The following is a 25151-nucleotide window of genomic DNA, read 5'->3' on the forward strand; positions in this document are numbered from 1 at the left end:
CAATGGTGAGATGGATGTTGTTAGATCAAATTATTCTGACTCTACACAAAGACGATTTCGATACTGCGGTGAGATTGCATCATTCTGAATCTACCCACAAACGATGTTGAGATTGTCAGATCACATCATCCTGACTCTTCCCACAGATGATGCTGTGATGGATATGGTCAAATCACATCATTCTGACTCTACCCACTGACAATCTTGAGATTGTGGTCATACCACAGGATCATTCTGAGTCTAGCCACAGACGATGTTGAGATTGTTGTTAGATCACATCATTCTGATTCTACCCAAAGACGATTTTGAGACTATGGACAGATCATATCATTTTGACTCTAAGCACAGACGGTGGTGAGATGGATGTGGTCAGATCTCAGCATTCTGAATCTACCCACAGACATTGTTGACTTTTATCTGGTCAGATCACATCATTCTGACTCTACGCATAGATGATGCTTAGATTGTGGTCAGATCCTGTCATGCTGACTCTACCCACAGACGATGGTGAGATGGTTGTGGTCAGATCACATCATTCTGATTCTACCCACAGACGTTGTTGACTTATGTGTGGTCAGATCACATCATTCTGACTCTGCCCACAAACGATGTTGAGATTGTGGTCAGATCAATCTGAAGGAATTGAATCAATCAAAAGGAACAAAGCCTCATAGAGCGGGCAGCGTAGTTTGCGGGCGGCAGAGTGAGCCGGGAGCAGAGTGAAGAATTAAGGGCTTCGGCTCACCGGGCTTAGGCGGAAGCGGGCGAGGCGAGGAAGGTTTGACATTCATTTTCTGTTGCTATTTGAGGAGAGGGGCATTATGACTGTGAGGGCAGTTTGCTGTTCTCGGTGTCGGATGTGGGAGGTCCTGGAGTCTCCAAGCCTCCCGGACGTCTACATCTGCGCCAAGTGCATCGAGATGCAGCTCCTAAGGGACCATGTTACGGAAATGGAGCTGCAGCTCGATGACCTTCGTCTGGTCAGGGAGAGCGAGGAGGTGATAGAGAGGAGTGGAAGGCAGGTGGTCACGCTGGGGCCACAGGAGGCAGACAAGTGGGTCACGGTTAGGAGGGGGAAGGGGAAAAGTCAGGTGATGGGGAGTACCCCGGTGGCTGTGCCCCTTAACAACAGGTACTCCTGTTTGAGTGCTGTTGGGGGGGACAGCTTACCCGGGGGAAGCGACAGTGGCCGTGCCTCCGGCACAGAGTCTGGCCCTGTAGCTCAGAAGGGTAGGGCAAGGAAGAGGAGGGCAGTTGTGATAGGGGACTCGATAGTAAGGGAGTCAGATAGGCGATTCTGTGGACGCAGTCCAGAGACCCGGATGGTAGTTTGCCTCCCTGGTGCCAGGGTCCGGGAAATTTCTGATCGTGTCCAAGATATCCTGAAGTGGGAGGGTGAGGAGCCAAAGGTTGTGGTAGATATAGGTACCAATGACATAGGTAGGAAAAGGGATGAGGTCCTGAAAGGAGAATATAGGGAGCTAGGAAGGGAGTTGAGAAAAAGGACCGCAAAGGTAGTAATCTCGGGATTACTGCCTGTGCCACGCAACAGTAAGAGTAGGAATGCGATGAGGTGGAGGATAAATGCGTGGCTGAGGGATTGGAGCAGAGGGCAGGGATTCAAGTTATTGGATCATTGGGACCTCTTTTGGCGCAGGCGTGACCTGTACAAAAAGGACGGGTTACACTTGAATCCTAGGGGGACCAATATCCTGGCAGGGAGATTAGCGGGGGCTACTGAGGTGACTTTAAACTAGAATGGTTGGGGGGGTGGGAATCAAATTAAAGAGGCTAGGCGTGAGGAGGTTAGTTCACAACAGAGGGATGGGAACCAGTGCAGAGAGACAGAGGGGTGTAAAGTGAGGGTAGAAGCAAAAAGTACAAAGGAGAAAAGTAAAAGTGGCAGGCCGACAAATCCAGGGCAAGCATTAAAAAGGGCCACTTTTCAACATAATTGTATAAGGGCAAAGAGAGTTGTAAAAGAGCGCCTGAAGGCTTTATGTGTCAATGCAAGGAGCATTCGTAATAAGGTGGATGAATTGAAAGTGCAGATGGTTATTAATGATTATGATATAGTTGGGATCACAGAGACATGGCTCCAGGGTGACCAGGGATGGGAGCTCAACGTTCAGGGATATTCAATATTCAGGAGGGATAGACATGAAGGAAGGGGAGGTGGGGTGGCGTTGCTGGTTAAAGAAGAGATTAACGCAATAGAAAGGAAGGACATAAGCCGGGAAGATGTGGAATCGATATGGGTAGAGCTGCGTAACACCAAGGGGCAGAAGACGCTGGTGGGAGTTGTGTACAGGCCACCTAACAGTAGTAGTGAGGTCGGAGATGGAATTAAACAGGAAATTAGAAATGTGTGCAATAAAGGAACAGCAGTTATAATGGGTGACTTCAATCTACATGTAGACTGGGTGAACCAAATTGGTAAAGGTGCTTAGGAGGAGGATTTCTTGGAATGTATGCGGGATGGTTTTTTGAACCAACATGTCGAGGAACCGACTAGAGAGCAGGCTATTCTGGACTGGGTTTTGAGCAATGAGGAAGGGTTAATTAGCAATCTTGTCATGAGAGGCCCCTTGGGTAAGAGTGACCATAATATGGTGGAATTCTTCATTAAGATGGAGAGTGACATAGTTAATTCAGAAACAAAGGTTCTGAACTTAAAGAGGGGTGACTTTGAAGATATGAGACGTGAATTAGCTAAGATAGACTGGCAAATGACACTTAAAGGATTGATGGTGGATATGCAATGGCAAGCATTTAAAGGTTGCATGGATGAACTACAACAATTGTTCATTCCAGTTTGGCAAAAGAGTAAATCAAGGAAGGTAGTGCACCCGTGGCTGACAAGAGAAATTAGGGATAGTATCAATTCCAAAGAAGAAGCATACAAATTAGCCAGAGAAAGTGGCTCACCTGAGGACTGGGAGAAATTCAGAGTTCAGCAGAGGAGGACAAAGGGCTTAATTAGGAAGGGGAAAAAAGATTATGAGAGAAAACTGGCAGGGAACATAAAAACGGACTGTAAAACCTTTTATAGATATGTAAAAAGGAAAAGACTGGTAAAGACAAATGTAGGTCCCCTGCAGACAGAAACAGGCGAATTGATTATGGGGAGCAAGGACATGGCAGACCAATTGAATAATTACTTTGGTTCTGTCTTCACTAAGGAGGAAATAAATAATCTTCCAGAAATAGTAAGGGACAGAGGGTCCAGTGAGATGGAGGAACTGAGCGAAATACATGTTAGTAGGGAAGTGGTGTTAGGTAAATTGAAGGGATTGAAGGCAGATAAATCCCCAGGGCCAGATGGTCTGCATCCTAGAGTGCTTAAAGAAGTAGCCCAAGAAATAGTGGATGCATTAGTGATAATTTTTCAAAACTCGTTAGATTCTGGACTAGTTCCTGAGGATTGGAGAGTTGCTAATGTAACCCCACTTTTTAAAAAAGGAGGGAGAGAGAAACCGGGGAATTATAGACCGGTTAGCCTAACGTCGGTGGTGGGGAAACTGCTGGAGTCAGTTATCAAGGATGTGATAACAGCACATTTGGAAAGCGGTGAAATGATCGGACAAAGTCAGCATGGATTTGTGAAAGGAAAATCATGTCTGACGAATCTCATAGAATTTTTTGAGGATGTAACTAGTAGAATGGATAGGGGAGAACCAGTGGATGTGGTATATTTGGATTTTCAAAAGGCTTTTGACAAGGTCCCACACAGGAGATTAGTGTGCAAACTTAAAGCACACGGTATTAGGGGTAAGGTATTGGTGTGGGTGGAGAATTGGTTAGCAGACAGGAAGCAAAGAGTGGGAATAAACGGGACTTTTCAGAATGGCAGGCGGTGACTAGTGGGGTACCGCAAGGCTCAGTGCTGGGACCCCAGTTGTTTACAATATATATTAATGACTTGGATGAGGGAATTAAATGCAGCATCTCCAAGTTTGCGGATGACACGAAGCTGGGTGGCAGTGTTAGCAGTGAGGAGGATGCTAAGAGGATGCAGGGTGACTTGGATAGGTTGGGTGAGTGGGCAAATTCATGGCAGATGCAATTTAATGTGGATAAATGTGAAGTTATCCACTTTGGTGGCAAAAATAGGAAAACAGATTATTATCTGAATGGTGGCCGATTAGTAAAAGGGGAGGTGCAACGAGACCTGGGTGTCATCATACACCAGTCATTGAAAGTGGGCATGCAGGTACAGCAGGCGGTGAAAAAGGCGAATGGTATGCTGGCATTTATAGCGAGAGGATTCGAGTACAGGAGCAGGGAGGTACTACTGCAGTTGTACAAGGCCTTGGTGAGACCACACCTGGAGTATTGTGTGCAGTTTTGGTCCCCTAATCTGAGGAAAGACATCTTTGCCATAGAGGGAGTACAAAGAAGGTTCACCAGATTGATTCCTGGGATGGCAGGACTTTCATATGAAGAAAGACTGGATGAATTGGGCTTGTACTCGTTGGAATTTAGAAGATTGAGGGGGGGATCTGATTGAAACGTATAAGATCCTAAAGGGATTGGACAGGCTAGATGCAGGAAGATTGTTCCCGATGTTGGGGAAGTCCAGAACGAGGGGTCACAGTTTGAGGATAGAGGGGAAGCCTTTTAGGACCGAGATTAGGAAAAACTTCTTCACACAGAGAGTGGTGAATCTATGGAATTCTCTGCCACAGGAAACTGTTGAGGCCAGTTCATTGGCTATATTTAAGAGGGAGTTAGATATGGCACTTGTGGCTACGGGGGTCAGGGGGTATGGAGGGAAGGCTGGGGCAGGGTTCTGAGTTGGATGATCAGCCATGATCATAATAAATGGCGGTGCAGGCTCGAAGGGCCGAATGGCCTACTCCTGCACCTATTTTCTATGTTTCTATGTTTCTATCAAATCATTCTGGCTCTACACACCGACGATGTTGAGATTCTGGTCAGATCACATCATTCTAAGGCTATCCACAGACAACGTTGAGAAGGATGTTGTCAGATCACATCATTCTGACACTACCCACAGAGGATGTTGAATTGGATGTGGTCAGGTTGCATCATTCTGACTCTACCCACAGATGATGGTGAGATGGATGTGGTCAGATCACATCATTCTGAATCTACCCACGGACATTGTAGACTTGTATGTGTTCAGATCACATCATTCTGACTCTACCCACAGACGATGTTGAGCTTGTGGCCAGATCGTATCATTCTGAATCTACCCACAGACGATGGTGGGACGGATGTTGTCAGATCACATCATTCTGACACTACACACAGACGTTCTTGACTTGTATGTGGAGAGATCACATCATTCTGACTCTACCCACAAACGATGTTGAGATTGTGGTCAGATCGCATCATTTTGACTCTACCCACAGACAATGTTGATTTGGATGTGGTCAGATCACATCTTTCTGACCGTACCCACAGACAATAGTGAGATGGATGTTGTCAGATCACATCATTATGACTCTAAGCACAGATGATGGTGAGATGGATGTGGTCAGATTACATCATTCTGAATCTACCCACAGACATTGTAGACTTGTATGTGTTCAGATCACATCATTCTGACTCTACGCATAGACAATGTTCAGATTGTTGTCAGATCCCGTCATTCTGACTCTACCCACAGATGATGGTGTGATGGATGTCATCAGATCGCATCATTTTGATTCTACAACAGAGGATATTGAGATTGTGGTCATATCACAAGATCATTGTGAGTCTACCCAGAGACCATGTTGAGATGGTTGTCAGAACACATCATTCTGTCTCTACCCACAGACAATATTGAGTTTGTGGCCAAATCGCATCATTCTGACTCTACCCACAGATAATGGTGGGATGGATGTTGGCAGATCACATCATTCTGATTGCACCCACAGATTTTCCTGACTTGTATGTGGTGAGACAACATCATTCTGACTCTACCCACAGACGATGTTGATTTGAATGTGGTCAGATCACATTATTCTGTCTCTCCCCACAGATGGTGGTGAGATGGATGTTGTCAGATCACATCATTCTGACTTTACCCACAGACGATGCTGTGATGGATATGGTCAAATCACATCATTCTGACTCTTTCCGCTGACGATCTTGAGATTCTGGTCATGTCACAGGATCATTCTGAGTATAGCCACAGACAATGTTGAGATTTTGGTTAGATCACATCATTCAGATTCCACCCACAGACCATTTTGAGACTGTGGACAGATCATATCATTCTGACGTAAAAAAGAGACGATGGTGAAATGTATGTGGTCAGTTCACATCATTCTGATACTACGCACTGACGTTCTTGACTTGTATGTGGTGAGATCACTTCATTCTGTCTCTACCCACAGGCGATGTTGAGCTTGTGGCCAGATCGCATCATTCTGAATCTACCCACAGACAATGGTGGGATGGATGTTGTCAGATCACATCATTCTGACACTACATACAGACGTTCTTGACTTGTATCTGGAGAGATCACATCATTCTGACTCTACCCACAAACGATATTCAGATTGTAGTCAGATCACATCATTCTGACTCTACCAACAGACGATGTTGAGATTCTGGTCAGATAATATGATTCTGACTCTACTCACAGTCGATGTTTATTTGGATGTGGTCAGATCGCATTATTCTTAATCTACCACAGTAGATGGTGAGATGGATATGGTTAGATCACATGATTCTGTTTCTCCCCACAGACGATGTTGAGATTGTGGTCTGAACACATCATTCTGACTCTACCCACAAATGATGCTGAGATTGTGATCAGATCGCATCATTCTGACTCTACCCACTGACGATGTTGAGACTCTGTTCAGATCATATCATTTTACTCTACCCAGAGATGATGGTGAAATGGGTGTGGTCAGATCACATCACTCTAATTCGACCCATAGAGGTTCTTGACTCGCATGTGGTCAGATCATATCATTCTGACTCTACCCACAGATGATGTTGAGATCGGGGTCAGATCACATCATTCTGACTCTAGGCACAGACGGTGTTGAGATTTTGGTCACATCGCATCATTCTGACTCTACCCACAGACGATGTTGAGATTGTGTTCGATCACATCATTTTGACTCTAGATACAGACTATGCTGATTTGGATGTGGTCAGATCACATTATTCTGACCCTACCCACAAACAATTGTGAGATGGATGTTGTCAGATCACATCATTATGACTCTAAGCACACACGATGTTGAGATGGATGTGGGCAGATCGCATCATTCTGAATCTACCCACAAACGATGGTGATATGCATGTGGTCAGATAACATCTTTCTGACTCCACCCACAGACGATGTTTATTTGGATGTGGTCAGATCCCATTATTTTGCATCTACTCACAGAAGATGATAAGATTGATATGGTTAGATCACATCATTCTGTCTCTCCCCACAGACGATGGTGTGATGGATATGGTCAGATCACATTCTTCTGTATCTACACACAGACAATCTTGAGATTCTGGTCATATCACAGGATCATTCTGAGTCTGCCCACAGACGATGATGAGACTGTGGTCAGATCGCATCATTCTGACTCTACCCAGTGGCGATGTTGAGACTGTGTTCAGATCATATCATTCTGACTCTACCCACAGACGATGGTGAGATGGACGTTGTCAGATCACATCATTCTGACTCTACCCACAGACGATGTTGTAATGCATATGGTCAGCTCACATCGTTCAGACTCTACCCACAAACGATGGTGAGATGGATGTGGTCCGTTCACATCATTCTGATTCGACCCATAGACGTTCTTGACTTCTATATGGTCAAATCACATCATTCTGACTCTACCTACAGACAATGTTGAGATTCTGGTCAGATCACATCATTCTGACTCTATCCACAGACTAGTTGATTTGGATGTGGTCAGATCACATCATTCTGACCCTACCCACGGACGATGTTGAGATGGATGTGGTCAGGTCATATAATTCTGACTCTACCACAAATGATGGTGAGATGGATGTGGTCAGATCACATCATTCTGAATCTACAACAGAAGTTCTTGACTTGTATGTGTTCAGATGACATCATTCTGACTCTACGTATAGACAATGTTCAGACTGTTGTCAGATCCCATCATTCTGACTCTACCCACAGATGATGGTGAGATGGATGTTCTCAGAACACATCATTCTGACTCTACAACAGACAATATTGAGATTGTGGTCATATCACAGGATTATTCTGAGTTTACCCAGAGACAATGTTGTGTTTGAGGTCAGATCACATCATTCTGACTCTACCCACAGACGATGTTGAGACTGTGGTCAGATCATATCATTTCACACTACCAACAGACGATGGTGAGATGGATGTGTTCAGATAACATCATTCTCATTCGACCCACACACGTTCTTGACTTGCATGTGGTCAGATCATATCATTCTGACTCTACCCACAGATGATGTTGAGATTTTGGTCACATTGCATCATTCTGACTCTACCCACAGATGATGTTGAGATTGTGTTCGATCACAACATTTTGACTATAGACACAGACTATGCTGATTTGGATGTGGTCAGATCACATTATTCTGACCCTACCCACAGACAATTGTGAGATGGATGTTGTCAGATCACGTCATTATGACTCTAAGCACACACGATGTTGAGATGGATGTGGGCAGATCGCATCATTCTGAATCTACCCACAGACGATGTTGAGATTCTGGTCAGATAATATCATTCTGACTCTACTCACAGTCGATGTTTATTTGGATGTGGTCAGATCGCATTATTCTTAATCTACCACAGTAGATGGTGAGATGGATATGGTTAGACCACGTGATTCTGTTTCTCCCCACAGACGATGGTGAGGTGGACGTTGTCAGATCACATCATTCTACTCTACCCACAGATGATGTTGTAATGGATATGGTCAGGTCACATCATTCTGACTCTATCCACAGACGATGTTGAGATTGTGGTCTGAACACATCATTCTGACTCTACCCACAAATGATGCTGAGATTGTGGTCAGATCGCATCATTCTGACTCTACCCACTGACGATGTTGAGACTCTGTTCAGATCATATCATTTTACTCTACCCAGAGATGATGGTGAAATGGGTGTGGTCAGATCACATCACTCTAATTCGACCCATAGAGGTTCTTGACTCGCATGTGGTCAGATCATATCATTCTGACTCTACCCACAGATGATGTTGAGATCAGGGTCAGATCACATCATTCTGACTCTAGACACAGACGGTGTTGAGATTTTGGTCACATCGCATCATTCTGACTCTACCCACAGACAATGTTGAGATTGTGTTCGATCACATCATTTTGACTCCAGATACAGACTATGCTGATTTGGATGTGGTCAGATCACATTATTCTGACCCTACCCACAAACAATTGTGAGATGGATGTTGTCAGATCACATCATTATGACTCTAAGCACACACGATGTTGAGATGGATGTGGGCAGACCACATCATTCTGAATCTACCCACAGATGATGGTGATATGCATGTGGTCAGATAACATCTTTCTGACTCCACCCATAGACGATGTTTATTTGGATGTGGTCAGATCCCATTATTTTGCATCTACTCACAGAAGATGATAAGATTGATATGGTTAGATCACATCATTCTGTCTCTCCCCACAGACGATGGTGTGATGGATATGGTCAGATCACATTTTTCTGTATCTACACACAGACAATCTTGAGATTCTGGTCATATCACAGGATCATTCTGAGTCTGCCCACAGACGATGATGAGACTGTGGTCAGATCGCATCATTCAGACTCTACCCAGTGGTGATGTTGAGACTGTGTTCAGATCATATCATTCTGACTCTACCCACAGACGATGGTGAGATGGTTGTGGTCAGTTCACATCATTCAGACTCTACCCACAAACGATGGTGAGATGGATGTGGTCCGTTCACATCATTCTGATTCGACCCATAGACGTTCTTGACTTCTATATGGTCAGATCACATCATTCTGACTCTACCCACAGACTAGTTGATTTGGATGTGGTCAGATCACATCATTCTGACCCTACCCACAGACGATTGTGAGATGGATGTTGTCAGATCACATCATTCTGACTCTAAGCATGGACGATGTTGAGATGGATGTGGTCAGATCCCGTCATTCTGACTCTACCCACAGATGATGGTGAGATGGATGTTATCAGAACACATCATTCTGACTCTACAACAGACAATATTGAGATTGTGGTCATATCACAGGATTATTCTGAGTCTACGCAGAGACAATGTTGTGCTTGAGGTCAGATCACATCATTCTGACTCTACCCACAGACGATGTTGAGACTGTGGTCAGATCATATCATTTCACACTACCCACAGACGATGGTGAGATGGATGTGTTCAGATAACATCATTCTCATTCGACCCACACACGTTCTTGACTTGCATGTGGTCAGATCATATCATTCTGACTCTACCCACAGATGATGTTGAGATTTTGGTCACATTGCATCATTCTGACTCTACCCACAGATGATGTTGAGATTGTGTTCGATCACAACATTTTGACTATAGACACAGACTATGCTGATTTGGATGTGGTCAGATCACATTATTCTGACCCTACCCACAGACAATTGTGAGATGGATGTTGTCAGATCACATCATTATGACTCTAAGCACACATGATGTTGAGATGGATGTGGGCAGATCACATCATTCTGAATCTACCCACAGACAATGGTGACGTGAATATGGTCAGATCACATCATTCTGAATCAACCCACAGACGTTGTTGACTTGCATGTAGTCAGATCACATCATTCTGACCCTACGCATAGACAATGTTCTGATTGCGGTCAGATTACGTCATTCTGACTCTACCCACAGATGATGGTGAGATGGATGTTATCGGATCACATCATTCTGACTCTATTCACAGGCGATGGTGAGATGGATGTGGTTAGATCACATCGTTCTGTCTCCACCGACAGATGATGGTCAGATCATATCATTCTGACTCTAAGCACGGACGATGGTGAGATGGATGTTGTCAGATCACAAATTCTGAATCTACCCACAGACGTTGTTGACTTGTATGTGTTCAGATCACATCATTCAGATTCTACGCTTAGACGATTGAGAGATGGATGTTATCAGGTTACATCATTCTGACTCTATCCACAGGCGATGGTGAGATGGTTGTGGTCAGATCACACCATTCTGACTCTACAGCAGATGATATTGAGTTTGTGGTCATATCACAGGATCATTCTGAGTCTACCCAGAGACGATGTTGAGATTGCAGTCAGAACACATCATTCTGACTCTACCCACAGATGAGGTTGAGCTTGTGGCTAGATCGCATCATTCTGACTCCACCCACAGATGATGGTAGGATGGATGTGTTCAGATCACATCATTCGGACTCTACACACAGATGATGGTAGATGGATGTGCTTAGGTCATATCATTCTGTCTCTACCCACAGACAATGTGGAGATTGTGCTCAGATCACATCATTCTGACCATATCCATGGACAATGTTGAGATTGTTGTCAGATTGCATCATTCTGACTCTACCCACAGATGTTCTTGACTTGTATGTGGTGAAATCACATCATTCTTACTCCACCCACAGACGATGTTGAGATTGTGGTCAGATCGCATCATTCTGACTCTACCAACAGATGATTTTGAGATTCTGGTCAGATAACATCATTCTGACTCTACCCACAGACGATGTTTATTTGGATGTAGTCAGATCCCATTATTCTGAATCTACTACAGAAGATGGTGAGATTGATATGGTTAGCTCACATCATTCTGTCTCTCCCCACATTTGATGGTGTGATGGATATGGTCAGCTCACATTCTTCTGTATCTACACACAGAAAATCTTGAGATTCTGGTCATATCACAGGATCATTCTGAGTCTACTCACAGACGATGATGTGACTGTGGTCAGATCGCATCATTCTGACTGTACCCAGTGGCGATGTTGAGACTGTGTTCAGATCACATCATTCAGACGCTACCCACAGACGATGGTGAAATGCATGTGGTCCGTTCACATCATTCTGATTCAACCCATAGACGTTCTTGACTTCTATATAGTCAGATCACATCATTCTGACTCTATCCACAGACGATGTTGTGATTGTAGTCAGATCGCATCATTCTGACTCTACCCAGAGGCGATGTTGAGACTGTGTTCAGATCATATCATTCTGACTCTACCCACAGACTAGTTGATTTGGATGTGGTCAGATCACATCATTCTGACTCTACCCACAAATAATGGTGAGATGGATGTGGTCAGATCACATCATTCTGAATCTACAACAGACGTTGTTGACTTGTATGTGTTCAGATGCCATCATTCTGACTCTATGTATAGACGATGTTCAGACTGTTGTCAGATCCTGTTATTCTGACTCTACCCAGAGATGATGGTGAGATGGATGTTACCAGAACACATCATTCTGACTCTACAACAGACGATATTGAGATTTTGGTCATATTGGATTATTCTGAGTCTACCCAGAGACGATGTTGAGATTGTTGTCAGAACACATCATTTTGCCTCGACCCACAGACGATGTTGAGACTGTGGTCAGATCATATCATTTGACTCTACCCACAGACGATGGTGAGATGGATGTGTTCAGATAACATCTTTCTCATTCGACCCTCAGACGTTCTTGACTTCTATATGGTCAGATCACATTATTCTGACTCTACCCACAAACGATGTTGAGATTGTGGTCAGATCACATCATTCTGACTCTACCCACAAACCATGTTGAGATTGTGGTCTGAACACATCATTCTGACTCTACCCACAACTGATGTTGAGATTGTGGTCAGATCGCATCATTCTGACTCTAACCACAGACGATGTTGAGATTGTGGTCAGATCACATCATTCTGACTCTATCCACAGACGATGTTGAGATTCTGGCCAGATCACATCATTCTGACTCTATCCACAGACGATGTTGAGATTGTGGTCTGAACACATCATTCTGACTCTACCCACAAATGATGTTGAGATTGTGGTCAGATCGCATCATTCTGACTCTAACCACAGACGATGTTGAGATTGTGGTCAAATCACATCATTTTGACCCCACCCACAGACTATGCTGATTTGTATGTTGTCAGATCACATCACTATGACTCTAAGCAAACATGATGTTGAGATGGAGATGGGCAGATCACATCTTTGTGCCTCTACCCACAGACGATGGTGAGATGGATGTGGTCAGATCACATCATTATTCCTCTAAGCACACACGATGTTGAGATGGATGTGTGCAGATCACATCATTCTGAATCTACCGAGAGACGATGGTGACATGGATGTCGTCAGATCACATCATTCTTAATCAACCCACAGACGTTGTTGACTTGCATGTGGTCAGATCACATCATTCTGACTCTACGCATAGACGATGTTCAGATGCGGTCAGATCACGTCATTCTGACTCTACCCATAGATGATGGTGAGATGGATGTTATTGGATCACATCTTTCTGACTCTATCCACAGGTGATGGTGATATGGATGTGGTTAGATCACATCATTCTGTCTCCACGGACAGATGATGGTGAGATTGTTGTCAGATCATATCATTCTGACTCTAAGCACAGACGAATGTGAGATGGATGTGGTCAGATCACAAATTCTGAATCTACCCACAGACGTTGTTGACTTGTATGTGTTCAGATCACATCATTCAGAATCTACGCTTAGACAATGGAGTGATGGATGTTATCAGGTTACATCATTCTGACTCTATCCACAGACGATGTTGAGATTGTGGTCGGATCGCATCATTCTGACTCTACCCAGTGACGATGTTGAGACTGTGTTCAGATCATATCATTCTGACTCTACTCACAGACTAGTTGATTTGGATGTGGTCAGATCACATCATTCTGACCCTACCCATAGACGATTGTGAGATGGATGTGGTCAGATCACATCATTCTGAATCTACAACAGACATTGTTGACTTGTATGTGTTCAGATGACATCATTCTGATATTCAGATTGTTGTCAGATCCCGTCATTCTGACTCGACCCACAGATGATGGTGAGATGGATGTTATCAGATCACATCATACTGACTCTTTCCACAGACGATGGTGAGATGGTTGTGGTCAGAACACATCATTCTGACTCTACAACAGACGATGTTGTTTTTGAGTTCAGATCACATCATTCTGACTCTACCCACAGACGATGGTGAGATGGATGTGTTCAGATAACATCATTCTGATTCGACCCACAGATGTTCTTGACTTCTATGTGGTCAGATCACATTATTCTGACTCTACCCACAGACGATGTTGTGATTGTTGTCAGATCACATCATTCTGACTCTACCCACAAACCATGTTGAGATTGTGGTCTGAACACATCATTCTGACTCTACCCACAACTGATGTTGAGATTGTGGTCAGATCGCATCATTCTGACTCTAACCACAGACGATGTTGAGATTGTGGTCAAATCACATCATTTTGACCCCACCCACAGACTATGCTGATTTGTATGTTGTCAGATCACATCACTATGACTCTAAGCAAACATGATGTTGAGATGGAGATGGGCAGATCACATCTTTGTGCCTCTACCCACAGACGATGGTGAGATGGATGTGGTCAGATCACATCATTATTCCTCTAAGCACACACGATGTTGAGATGGATGTGTGCAGATCACATCATTCTGAATCTACCCAGAGACGATGGTGACATGGATGTCGTCAGATCACATCATTCTTAATCAACCCACAGACGTTGTTGACTTGCATGTGGTCAGATCACATCATTCTGACTCTACGCATAGACGATGTTCAGATGCGGTCAGATCACGTCATTCTGACTCTACCCATAGATGATGGTGAGATGGATGTTATTGGATCACATCTTTCTGACTCTATCCACAGGTGATGGTGATATGGATGTGGTTAGATCACATCATTCTGTCTCCACGGACAGATGATGGTGAGATTGTGGTCAGATCGCATCATTCTGACTCTAACCACAGATGAAACATAGAAACATAGAAACATAGAAAATAGGTGCAGGAGTAGGCCATTCGGCCCTTCGAGCCTGCACCGCCATTTATTATGATCATGGCTGATCATCCAACTCAGAACCCCGCCCCAGAGGTTGATATTGTTGTCAGATTGCATCATTCTGACTCTGACGATGTTGAGATTGTGGTCAAATCACATCATTTTGACCCTACCCACAGACTATGCTGATTTGTATGTTGCCAGACCACATTATTCTGACCCCACCCACAGACGATTGTGAGATGGATGTTGTCAGATCACATCACTATGACTCTAAGCAAACATGATGTTGAGATGGAGATGGGCAGATCATATCTTTGTGACTCTACCCACAGACGATGGTCAGATGGATGTGGTCAGATCACATCATACTGAATCTACCTACAGACGTTGTTGACTTGCATGTGGTGAGATCACATCATTCTGACTCTACACATAGACGATATTGAGATTGTGGTCATATCACAGGATCATTCTGAGTCTACCCAGATACGATGTTGAGATTGTAGCCAGAACACATCATTCTGACTCTACCCACAGACAATGGTGGTTTGGATGTTGTCAGATCACATCATTCTGTCTCTACCCACAGACGCTCTTGTCTTGTATGTGGAGAGATCACATCATTCTGACTCTACCCACAAACGATGTTGAGAATGTGTTCAGATCACATCATTCTGACTCTACCAACAGACGACGTTGAGATTCTGGTCAGATAACATCATTCTGAGTCTTGCCACAGTCGATGTTAATTTGGATGTGGTCAGATCTCATTATTCTTAATATACCCACAGAAGATGGTGAGATGGATATGTTTAGATCACATCATTCTGTCTCTCCCCACAGACGATTGGGAGATGGATGTTTACAGATCACATCATACTGACTCTACTCACAGATGATGGTGTAATGGATATGGTCAGGTCACATCATTCTGTATCTACACGCAGACGATCTTAAGATTCTGGTCATATCACAGGATCGTTCTGACTCTACCCACTGGCGATGTTGAGACTGTGGTCAGATCATATCATTTGACTCTACCCACAGACGATGGTGAGATGGATGTCGTCAGATCACATCATTCTGATTCGACCCATTGACGTTCTTAAGAAGAAGACGAAGAAGAATATCTTTATTGTCATTGTTGTGGAGTAATGAAACACAGTTTAGCAGCGCAACGTTTTGCAGCATGACAAAGAATATATACATAAAATAAACTCTAAAACCTCAGGAGTGCAGTCCAAAATTAATAATATATGGATGGGGGGGGGGGGCGCGGCTTAGGACTATTGCACACCTGCCATTCCTGGAAATGTGATGCACTTAGCTGCCGCCGTCATAGGAGAGGGGCAGGAGAAGGGAAGGGGGTGTTATAGATTTCACTGCTTGTGGGTAGAAGCTGTTAAAGAGTCTGTATGTTTTCGTCCTTAATGCTCTGTATCTCTTCCCAGAAGGTAGAGGGGAAAACAGGTGATGTCCAGGATGAGTGGGATCCTTTGAAATACAAGTAGCCTTCTTTTGAAGTCTGCCAGTATAAATGTCTCTGAGGGAGGGTAATGTTGTGCCAATAACCCACTCTGGTACCCTCACCACCCGCTGCGAGTCCTTCCTGTTCTGTTCTGTGCAGCTGGCAAACCACACTGCGCAGCAATACGTCAGGAGACTCTCTATAGTTGTCCGATAGAAATTGATCAGCAGGTGATGAGGGAGGAGAGCGTGCTTTAGCTTCCTTAGGAAGTAGAGCCTCTGTTGGGTCTTCCCGACCTGATAAGAGATATGGGCAGTCCAGGTGAGGTCAGCCGAGATGTGGACGCCAAGGAACTTGAAACTCTCTACTCTCTCCACCTCTTTCCCGTATATGTGCAGAGCACAGTGCTCGACGCGCTTTGATTTCCTGAAGTCTACTATCAGCTGCTTGGTTTTTGTGATGTTCAAGTCCAGGTTATTATGAAAACACTATTTGGTCAAATGCTGTACCTCCTTCCTATAGGCTGTCTCATCACTGTCTGATCTGATACCTAGTAGGGTGGTATCATCAGCAAATTTGACAATGGTGTTGGTGGAGTGAATGGTAGAACAGTCACGGGTGAAAAGAGAATAGAGGATGGGGCTGAGAACACACCCCTGTGTGTACCGGTGTTCAGGATGAGAGTAGATGATGTGTGTTCTCCCATCCTGACACTTTGGGGTCTGTTACTCAGAAAATCCAGTTTCTGTGAGCACAGTGAACTGCCAAGGCCCATGTTCTTGACTTCTGTGTGGTCAGATCACATCATTCTCACTCTACCCACAGACGATGTTGCCATTGTGGTTAGATCGCATCATTCTGTCTCTACTCACAGACGATGTTGAGATTTTGGTCAGATCACATCATTTTGACTCTACCCACAGACTATGCTGATTTGGATGTGGTCAGATCACATCATTCTGACCCTATCCACAGTCGATTGTGAGATGGATGTTGTCAGATCACATCATTATGACTCTAAGCACACAAGATGTTGAGATGGATGTGTGCAGTTCACATCATCCTGACTCTACCCACAGACGATGATGAGATGGATGTGGTCAGATCACAACATTCTGAATCTACCCACAGACATTGTGAACTGGCACGTGGTCAGATCACATATTTCTGAATCTACGCATAGCCGATTGTTGATTGCGGTCAGATCACGTCATTCCGACTCTACCCACAGATGATGGTGAGATGGATGTTATCGGATCACATCATTCTGACTCTATCCACAGGTGATGGTGGGATGGTTGTGGTCAGATCACATCATTCTGACTCTACAACAGATGAAATTGAGGTTGCGGTCATATCACAGGATCATTCTGGGTCTACCCAGAGACGATGTTGAGATTGTAGTCAGAACACATCATTCCGACTATACCCACAGACGATGTTGAGCTTGTGGCTAGATCGCATCATTCTGACTCTACCCACAGGTTATAGTGGGATGGATGTGGACAGATCACATCATTCTGACTCTACCCACAGACGATGTTGAGATTGTGGTCAGATCACAACATTCTGACTCTACCCAGAGATGATGGTGAGATGGATGTGGTTAGATCACATCATTCTGTCTCCACCCACAGACGTTGGTGAGATTGTGGTCAGATCATATCATTCTGACTCTAAGCACAGACGATGGTGAGATGGATGTGATCAGATCACATCATTCTGATTCTACCGACAGACGATGTTGATTTGGATGTGGTCAGATCGCATTATTCTGAATCTACCCACAGAAGATGGTGAGATGGATGTGGTTACATCACATTATTGTGTTTCTCCCCACAGACGATGCTGAGATGGATGCTGCCAGATCACATAATTCTGACTCTATTCACAGACGATGGTGTGATGGATATAGTCAGATGACATCATTCTGTATCTACACACAGACGATCTTGAGATTCTGGTCATATCACAGGATCGTTCTGAGTCTACTCACAGACAATATTGAGATTGTGGTCAGGTTGCATCATTTTGAAACTACCCAGATACAATTATGAGATGGATGCTGTCAGATCACATCATTATGACTCTACCCACAGACGATGTTGAGATTGTGGTCGGATCGCATCATTCTGACTCTACCCAATGACGATGCTGAGACTGTGTTCAGATCATACTATTTTGACTCTACCCACTGATACGAGAATACACATAAAATTAAGATGTTTGTTGGCCTGGGTTAGCATCAGTGACATCAGCAAGTGGTCTGCCACCTGCCCTCAGGGGAAGGAGAGATAAGGAACAATGGAGCAGTGTCTGGCGATGTGTAATGCAGGGACGTGGGAGAGAGAGCTGTCTGGAGCGGCTCCCCCCTTTGAACCCTGAACTGTTTGAAGTGATGGACAAGCGATACCCCAGCAGGGGGATAAAAAGGGACAGGTTCGCTAAGGCAACACACACACGCCACCCGAGGTAACGAGACCCTGGAAGCGGTGCGCCTCTCACGAGTGGGTGAGAAGTATCAGACAACGACCAGGGTGGAAAGGTACGATCAGCGGGAACCCGGAGTGTGTCCGCCCCTGCCTGGGTGCCGGGTTCACTGCAGAGGATCGACCACATCTGGAGGAGGGGTCACAGTCGGTGACCTCAGGTGACATCACCAAGGACCCGCCCAAAAGCTGCTTGTGAGCCATCTCGCCGGTCTGTGAGTGAAGCAGTGTTCTGAATGATCAGTTGTTCCTGTTCTATCTCTCTCTTCCCCCACGTTGTCCATCGCCATGGCAACGATTACTGTGAACTGAACTGGACTGAGCTTTGAGTCATTTTGAAATTTGGTCAATTACCCCTAGACAACGATAGAGCTTGATTGATGCTGTTATCTTAAATTCTGTGCACATGTGTGTTTATCATCGCTGAACTGTTGCATTTATTATCCTTTCGATTACTGTGTTGCTTGTTTCTTTAATAAAACTTTCTTAGTTCTAGTACTCCGGACTCCAACTGAGTGATCCATTTCTGCTGGTTTGGCAACCCAGTTACGGGGTACGTAACACCACAGACTATGTTGATTTGGATGTGGTCAGATCACATCATTCTGAATCTACCATAGAAGTTGTTGACTTGTATGTGTTCAGATTACATCATCCTGACTCTACCCACAGACGATGTTCAGATTGTTGTCAGATCCCGTCATTCTGACTCTACCCACAGATGATGGTGAGATGGATGTTATCAGATCACATCATTCTGACTCGATACACAGACGATGCTGAGATGGTTGTGGTGAGATCACATCTTTCTAACTCTACAACAGACGATATTGAGATTGTGGTCATATTACAAGATCATTCTAAGTCTACTCACAGACGATGTTGAGATTGTGGTCAGGTCGCATCATTTTTACACTGCCCAGATACAATTGTGAGATGGATGCTGTCGGATCACATGATTATAACTCTACCCACAGATGATGTTGAGATGGATGTGGTCAGATCACATTATTCTGCATCTACACACAGAGAATCTTGAGATTCTGGTCATATCACAGGATCATTCTGAGTCTACCCACAGACGATGATGATATTGTGGTCAGATCGCATCATTCAGAGTCTACCTACAAACGATGTTGAGATTGTGCTCAGATCACATCGTTCTGACTCTACCCACAGACGATGGTGAGATAGATGTGGTCAGATCACATCACTCTGATTCTACCCACAGACGATGGTTAGATGGATTTTGGCAGGTCACATCATTCCGACTCTACCCACAGACGATGGTGTGATGGATATGGTCAGATCACATCATTCTGTATCTACACACAAACGATCTTGAGATTCTGGTCATATCACAGGATCATGCTGAGTCTACCCACAAACGGGGATGAGATTGTAGTCAGTTCGCATCATTCTGACTCTACCCATAGACGATGGTGAGATGGATGTCATCAGTTCACATCATTCTGAGTCTACCCACAGACGATGCTGAGATGGATGTGTTCAGATCACATCATTCTGATTCTCCCCACAGATCTTGTTGACTTATGTGTGGTCAGATCACATCATTCTGAGTCTACCTACAAACGATGTTGAGATTGTGATCAGATCACATCATTCTGACTCTATTCACGGACGATGTTGAGATTGCTGTCAGATCGCATCATTCTGACTCTACCCACAGACGATGGTGTGATAGATGTGATCAGATCACAACACTCTGATTCTACCCACAGACGATGGTTAGATGGATATGGTCAGATCACATCATTCTGTATCTACACACAAACGATCTTGAGATTCTGGTCATATTACAGGATCATCCTGAGTCTACCCACAGACGAGGATGAGATTGTGGTCCGATCGCATCATTCTGACTCTACTCACAGTCGATGGTGAGATGGATGTGGTCACTTCACATCATTCTGACTCTACCTGCAGATGATGGTGAGATGGATGTGGTCAGTTCACAACATTCTGATTCGACCCATAGACATTCTTGACTTCTATGTGGTCAGATCGCATCAATCTGATTCTACCCACAGACGATGTTTTGATTGTGGTCAGATCGCATCATTTTGACTCTACACATAAACTATATTGATTTGGATGTGGTCAGATCACATCATTCTGACTCTACCCACAGATGATGGTGAGATGGATGTGGTCAGATCACATCATTCTGATTCGACCCATAGACGTTCTTCACTTCTATGTGGTCAGATCACATCATTCTGACTCTACCCACAGACAATGTTGAGACTGTGGTCAGATCACATCATTCTGTCTCTACCCACAGACGATTGTGAGATGGACGTTGTCAGATCACATCATTCTGACTCTACCCACAGATGATGGTGAGATGAATGTGGTCAGATCACATCATTCTGTCTCTAAGCACAGACGATGTTGAGATGGATGTGGTCAGATCACATTATTCTGAATCAAACCACAGACTTTGTTGACTTGTATGTGGTCAGAAGACATCATTCTGACTCTACGCATCGACAATATTCAGATTGAGGTCAGATCACATCTTTCTGACTCTACTCACAGATGATGGTGAGATGGATGTTGTCAGATCACATCATTCTGCCTCTATCCACAGACGATGGTGAGATGGCTGTGGTCAGATCATATCATTCTGACTCTACAACAGATGATATTGCGATTGCGGTCATATCATAGGATCATTCTGAGTCTACCCAGAGACGGTGTTGAGATTGTGGTCAGATCGCAACATTCTGACTCTACCCACAGACGATGTTGAGATTGTGGTCAGATCGCATCATTCTGATTCTACCCACAGACGATGTTGAGACTGTGGTCAGAGTATAGCATTCTGACTCTAAGCACAGACGATGGTGAGATGGATGTCGTCAGTTCACATCATTCTGTCTCTACCCACAGACAATGGTGAGATGGATGTGCTCAGATCACATCGTTCTGATTCTATGATTCTAACCGCAGACATTCTTGACTTGTATGTTGAGAGATCACATCATTCTAACTCTACCCACAGACGATGTTGAAATTGTGGTCAGATCACATCATTCTGACTCTATCCACGAAAAATGTTGAGATTGTTGTTGGATCGCATCGTTCGGACTCTACCCACAGACTATCTTGAGATTCTGGTCATATCACAGGATCATTCTGAGACTTTTCAAATCTCTTACTAACTCTTCCTTCAGTTAGTCCTGATGAAGGGTCTCGGCCTGAAACGTCAACTGTACCTCTTCCTAGAGATGCTGCCTGGCCTGCTGCGTTCACCAGCAACTTTGATGTGTGTTGCTTGAGATGCATATATTCAGATCACATGGTCACTCCGGGCAATGGGCTGCGTTAGCAGCTTGTGTCCCACCCCACTCTTTTTCCTTATAGATGCTGTCCTGGATCAAATTTCGTCAAAGTGGAGATCCTTAAGAACTTTTGCACAAATAAGATAACCAGCCTTGGAAAGAATTTCCAATGGCATATTTCTTTCGTGCCTGTAAAAAATGATGTTGCTGATTCTCTGATAAATTCTTTTGACATGTGCAGACTGAGGAGAGATTTATATTACCTCATAATAATAGATTTGATGACACACTAATCACAAGGCTGATGATCAAGTCAAGAGACCTCATTAGGGGTTATTGCATATAAAAATGTCAATAATGATTTCTGTTGGATTGGCTAGCTTGCCATTTTTTGATTGATGTTGTTATTATCCATTCAGTGCAATAAGAAGTACAATTATACCTCAGAAATGACTGGAATATACAAACCGTGATAGAATTCTCAGAACATTCTTCAATTCATTGGCAGCAAAATAACTGAAAAAATCTGCCTGATAAAAGCCTAGGCACAGAATCACCTGAAATTAATGGAGAATAATTTAGAATGCTCAGGCAAATGTCTATGGAGGTGACAGCACACAGTGTTTCTGGAGGAACTATTAACAATTTGAAAGGCAATTCAGCAATTGCATGTTATGGGAATGCATCAAAGCACAGGGCAATATTTAGTACAGTTGCTAGAAATCTTAAACTAAAAGAGGAAATACAACAAAAACGTATTAGGTCAGGCAGTATCTGTGGGAAGAAATCAATATTTTTGGTCAACACACAGAAAATGCTGGAGGAACTCAGCAGGTGAGGCAGCATCTATGGAGAGGAATAAATATTTGACATTTTAGGCAATAGACAATAGGTGCAGGAGTAGGCCATTTGGCTCTTCGAGCCAGCACCGCCATTCACTATGATCATGGCTGATCATCCACAATCAGTACCCTGTTCCTGCCTTCTCCCCACATCCCTTGACTCCGCTATCTTTAAGAGCTCTATCTAACGCTTTCTTGAAAGAATCCAAAGAATTGGCCTCCACTGCCTTCTGAGGCACAGAATTCCACAGATCCACAACCCTCTGTGTGAAAAAGTTTTTCCACAATTCCATTCTAAACGGTCTACCCCTTTTTCTTAAACTGTGGTCTCTGATTCTGGACTCCCCCAACATCGGGAACATGTTTCCTGCCTCTAGCGTGTAAAAACCCTTAATAATCTTACATGTTTCAATCAGAACCCCTCTCATCCTTCTAAATTCCAGTGTATATCACACTCTACAACTCCTCCCCTTGAAGGTCAGACACCCTGAGCCAATAGGCTGGTCCTGGACTTATTTTATAATTTACTGGCATAATTTACATATTACTATTTAACTATTTATGGTTCTATTACTATTTATTATTTAGGGTGCAACTGTAATGAAAACCAATTTCCCCTGGGATCAATAAAGTATGACTATGACTATGACTGTGACTATGTATACCATAAGGCAAAGGAGCGGAAGTCGGACATTTGGCCCATCGAGTCTGCTCCGCCATTTTAACATGAGCTGATCCATTCTCTCATTTAGTGCCACGCCCCCATCTTCTCACCATAATCTTTGATGCCCTGGCTACTCAGATACCTATCAATCTCTGCCTTAAAAAAACCCAAGAACTTGGCCTCCACTGCCGCCTGTGGCAACAAATTCCATAGATTCACCACCCTCTGGCTAAAAAAAATTCTTTGCATCTCTGTTCTGAATGGGTGCCCTTCAATCCTTAAGTCATGCTCTCTTGTACGAGACTCCCCCATCATGAGAAACAACTTTGCCACATCCACTCTATCGATGCCTTTCAGCATTCAAAATGTTTCAATGAGGTCCCCTGTCATTCTTCTAAACTCCAAGGAATACAATCCGACAGCGGACAAACATTCCACATATGTTAACCCTCTCATTCCCGGAATCATTCCAGTGAATCTTCTCTGTACTCTCTCCAACGTCAGCACATCCTTTCTTAAATAAGGAGTCCAAAACTGCCCACGGTACTCCAAGTCAGGTCTTACCAGCACCTTATGGAGCCTCAACATCACATCCCTGCTCCTATACTCTATTCGTCTAGAAATGAATGCCAACATTGCATTCGCCTTCTTCACCTCCGACTCAACCTGGAGGTTAACCTTAAGGGTATCCTGTACGAGGACTCCCAAGTCCCGTCGCATCTCAGAACTTTGAATTCTCTCCCTACTTAAATAATAGTCTGCCTGTTTATTTCTTCTGCCAAAGTCCATAACCATACACTTTCCAACATTGTATTTCATTTGCCACTTCTTTGCCCATTCTTCCAATCTACCCAAGTCTCTCTGCAGACTCTCTGTTTCCTCAGCACTACCGGCCACACACCTATCTTCGTATCATCAGCAAACTTAGCCACAAAGCCATCTATTCCATAATCCAAATCGTTGATGTACAACGTAAAAAGAAGCGGCCCCAACATGGACACCTGTGGAAAACCACTGGTAACCGGCAGCCAACCAGATCAGGATCCCTTTATTCCCACTCTCTGCTTCCTGCCAGTAAGCCAACACCCTATCCACGTATGTAACTCTCCCGTAATTCCATGGGCTCTTATCTTGTTAAGCAGCCTCATGTGTGGCACCTGGTCAAAGGCCTTCTGAAAATCCAAATATACAACATCCACTACATCTGCCTTGTCTAGCCTACATGTAATTTCCTCAAAAAATTGTAATAGGTTTGTCAGGCAGGATTTTCCTTTAAGGAATCCATGCTGAGTTCTGCCTATCTTGTCA

The sequence above is a fragment of the Mobula hypostoma genome, chromosome 5 (assembly GCF_963921235.1).
Source record: "Mobula hypostoma chromosome 5, sMobHyp1.1, whole genome shotgun sequence".
NCBI lineage: Eukaryota > Metazoa > Chordata > Chondrichthyes > Myliobatiformes > Myliobatidae > Mobula > Mobula hypostoma.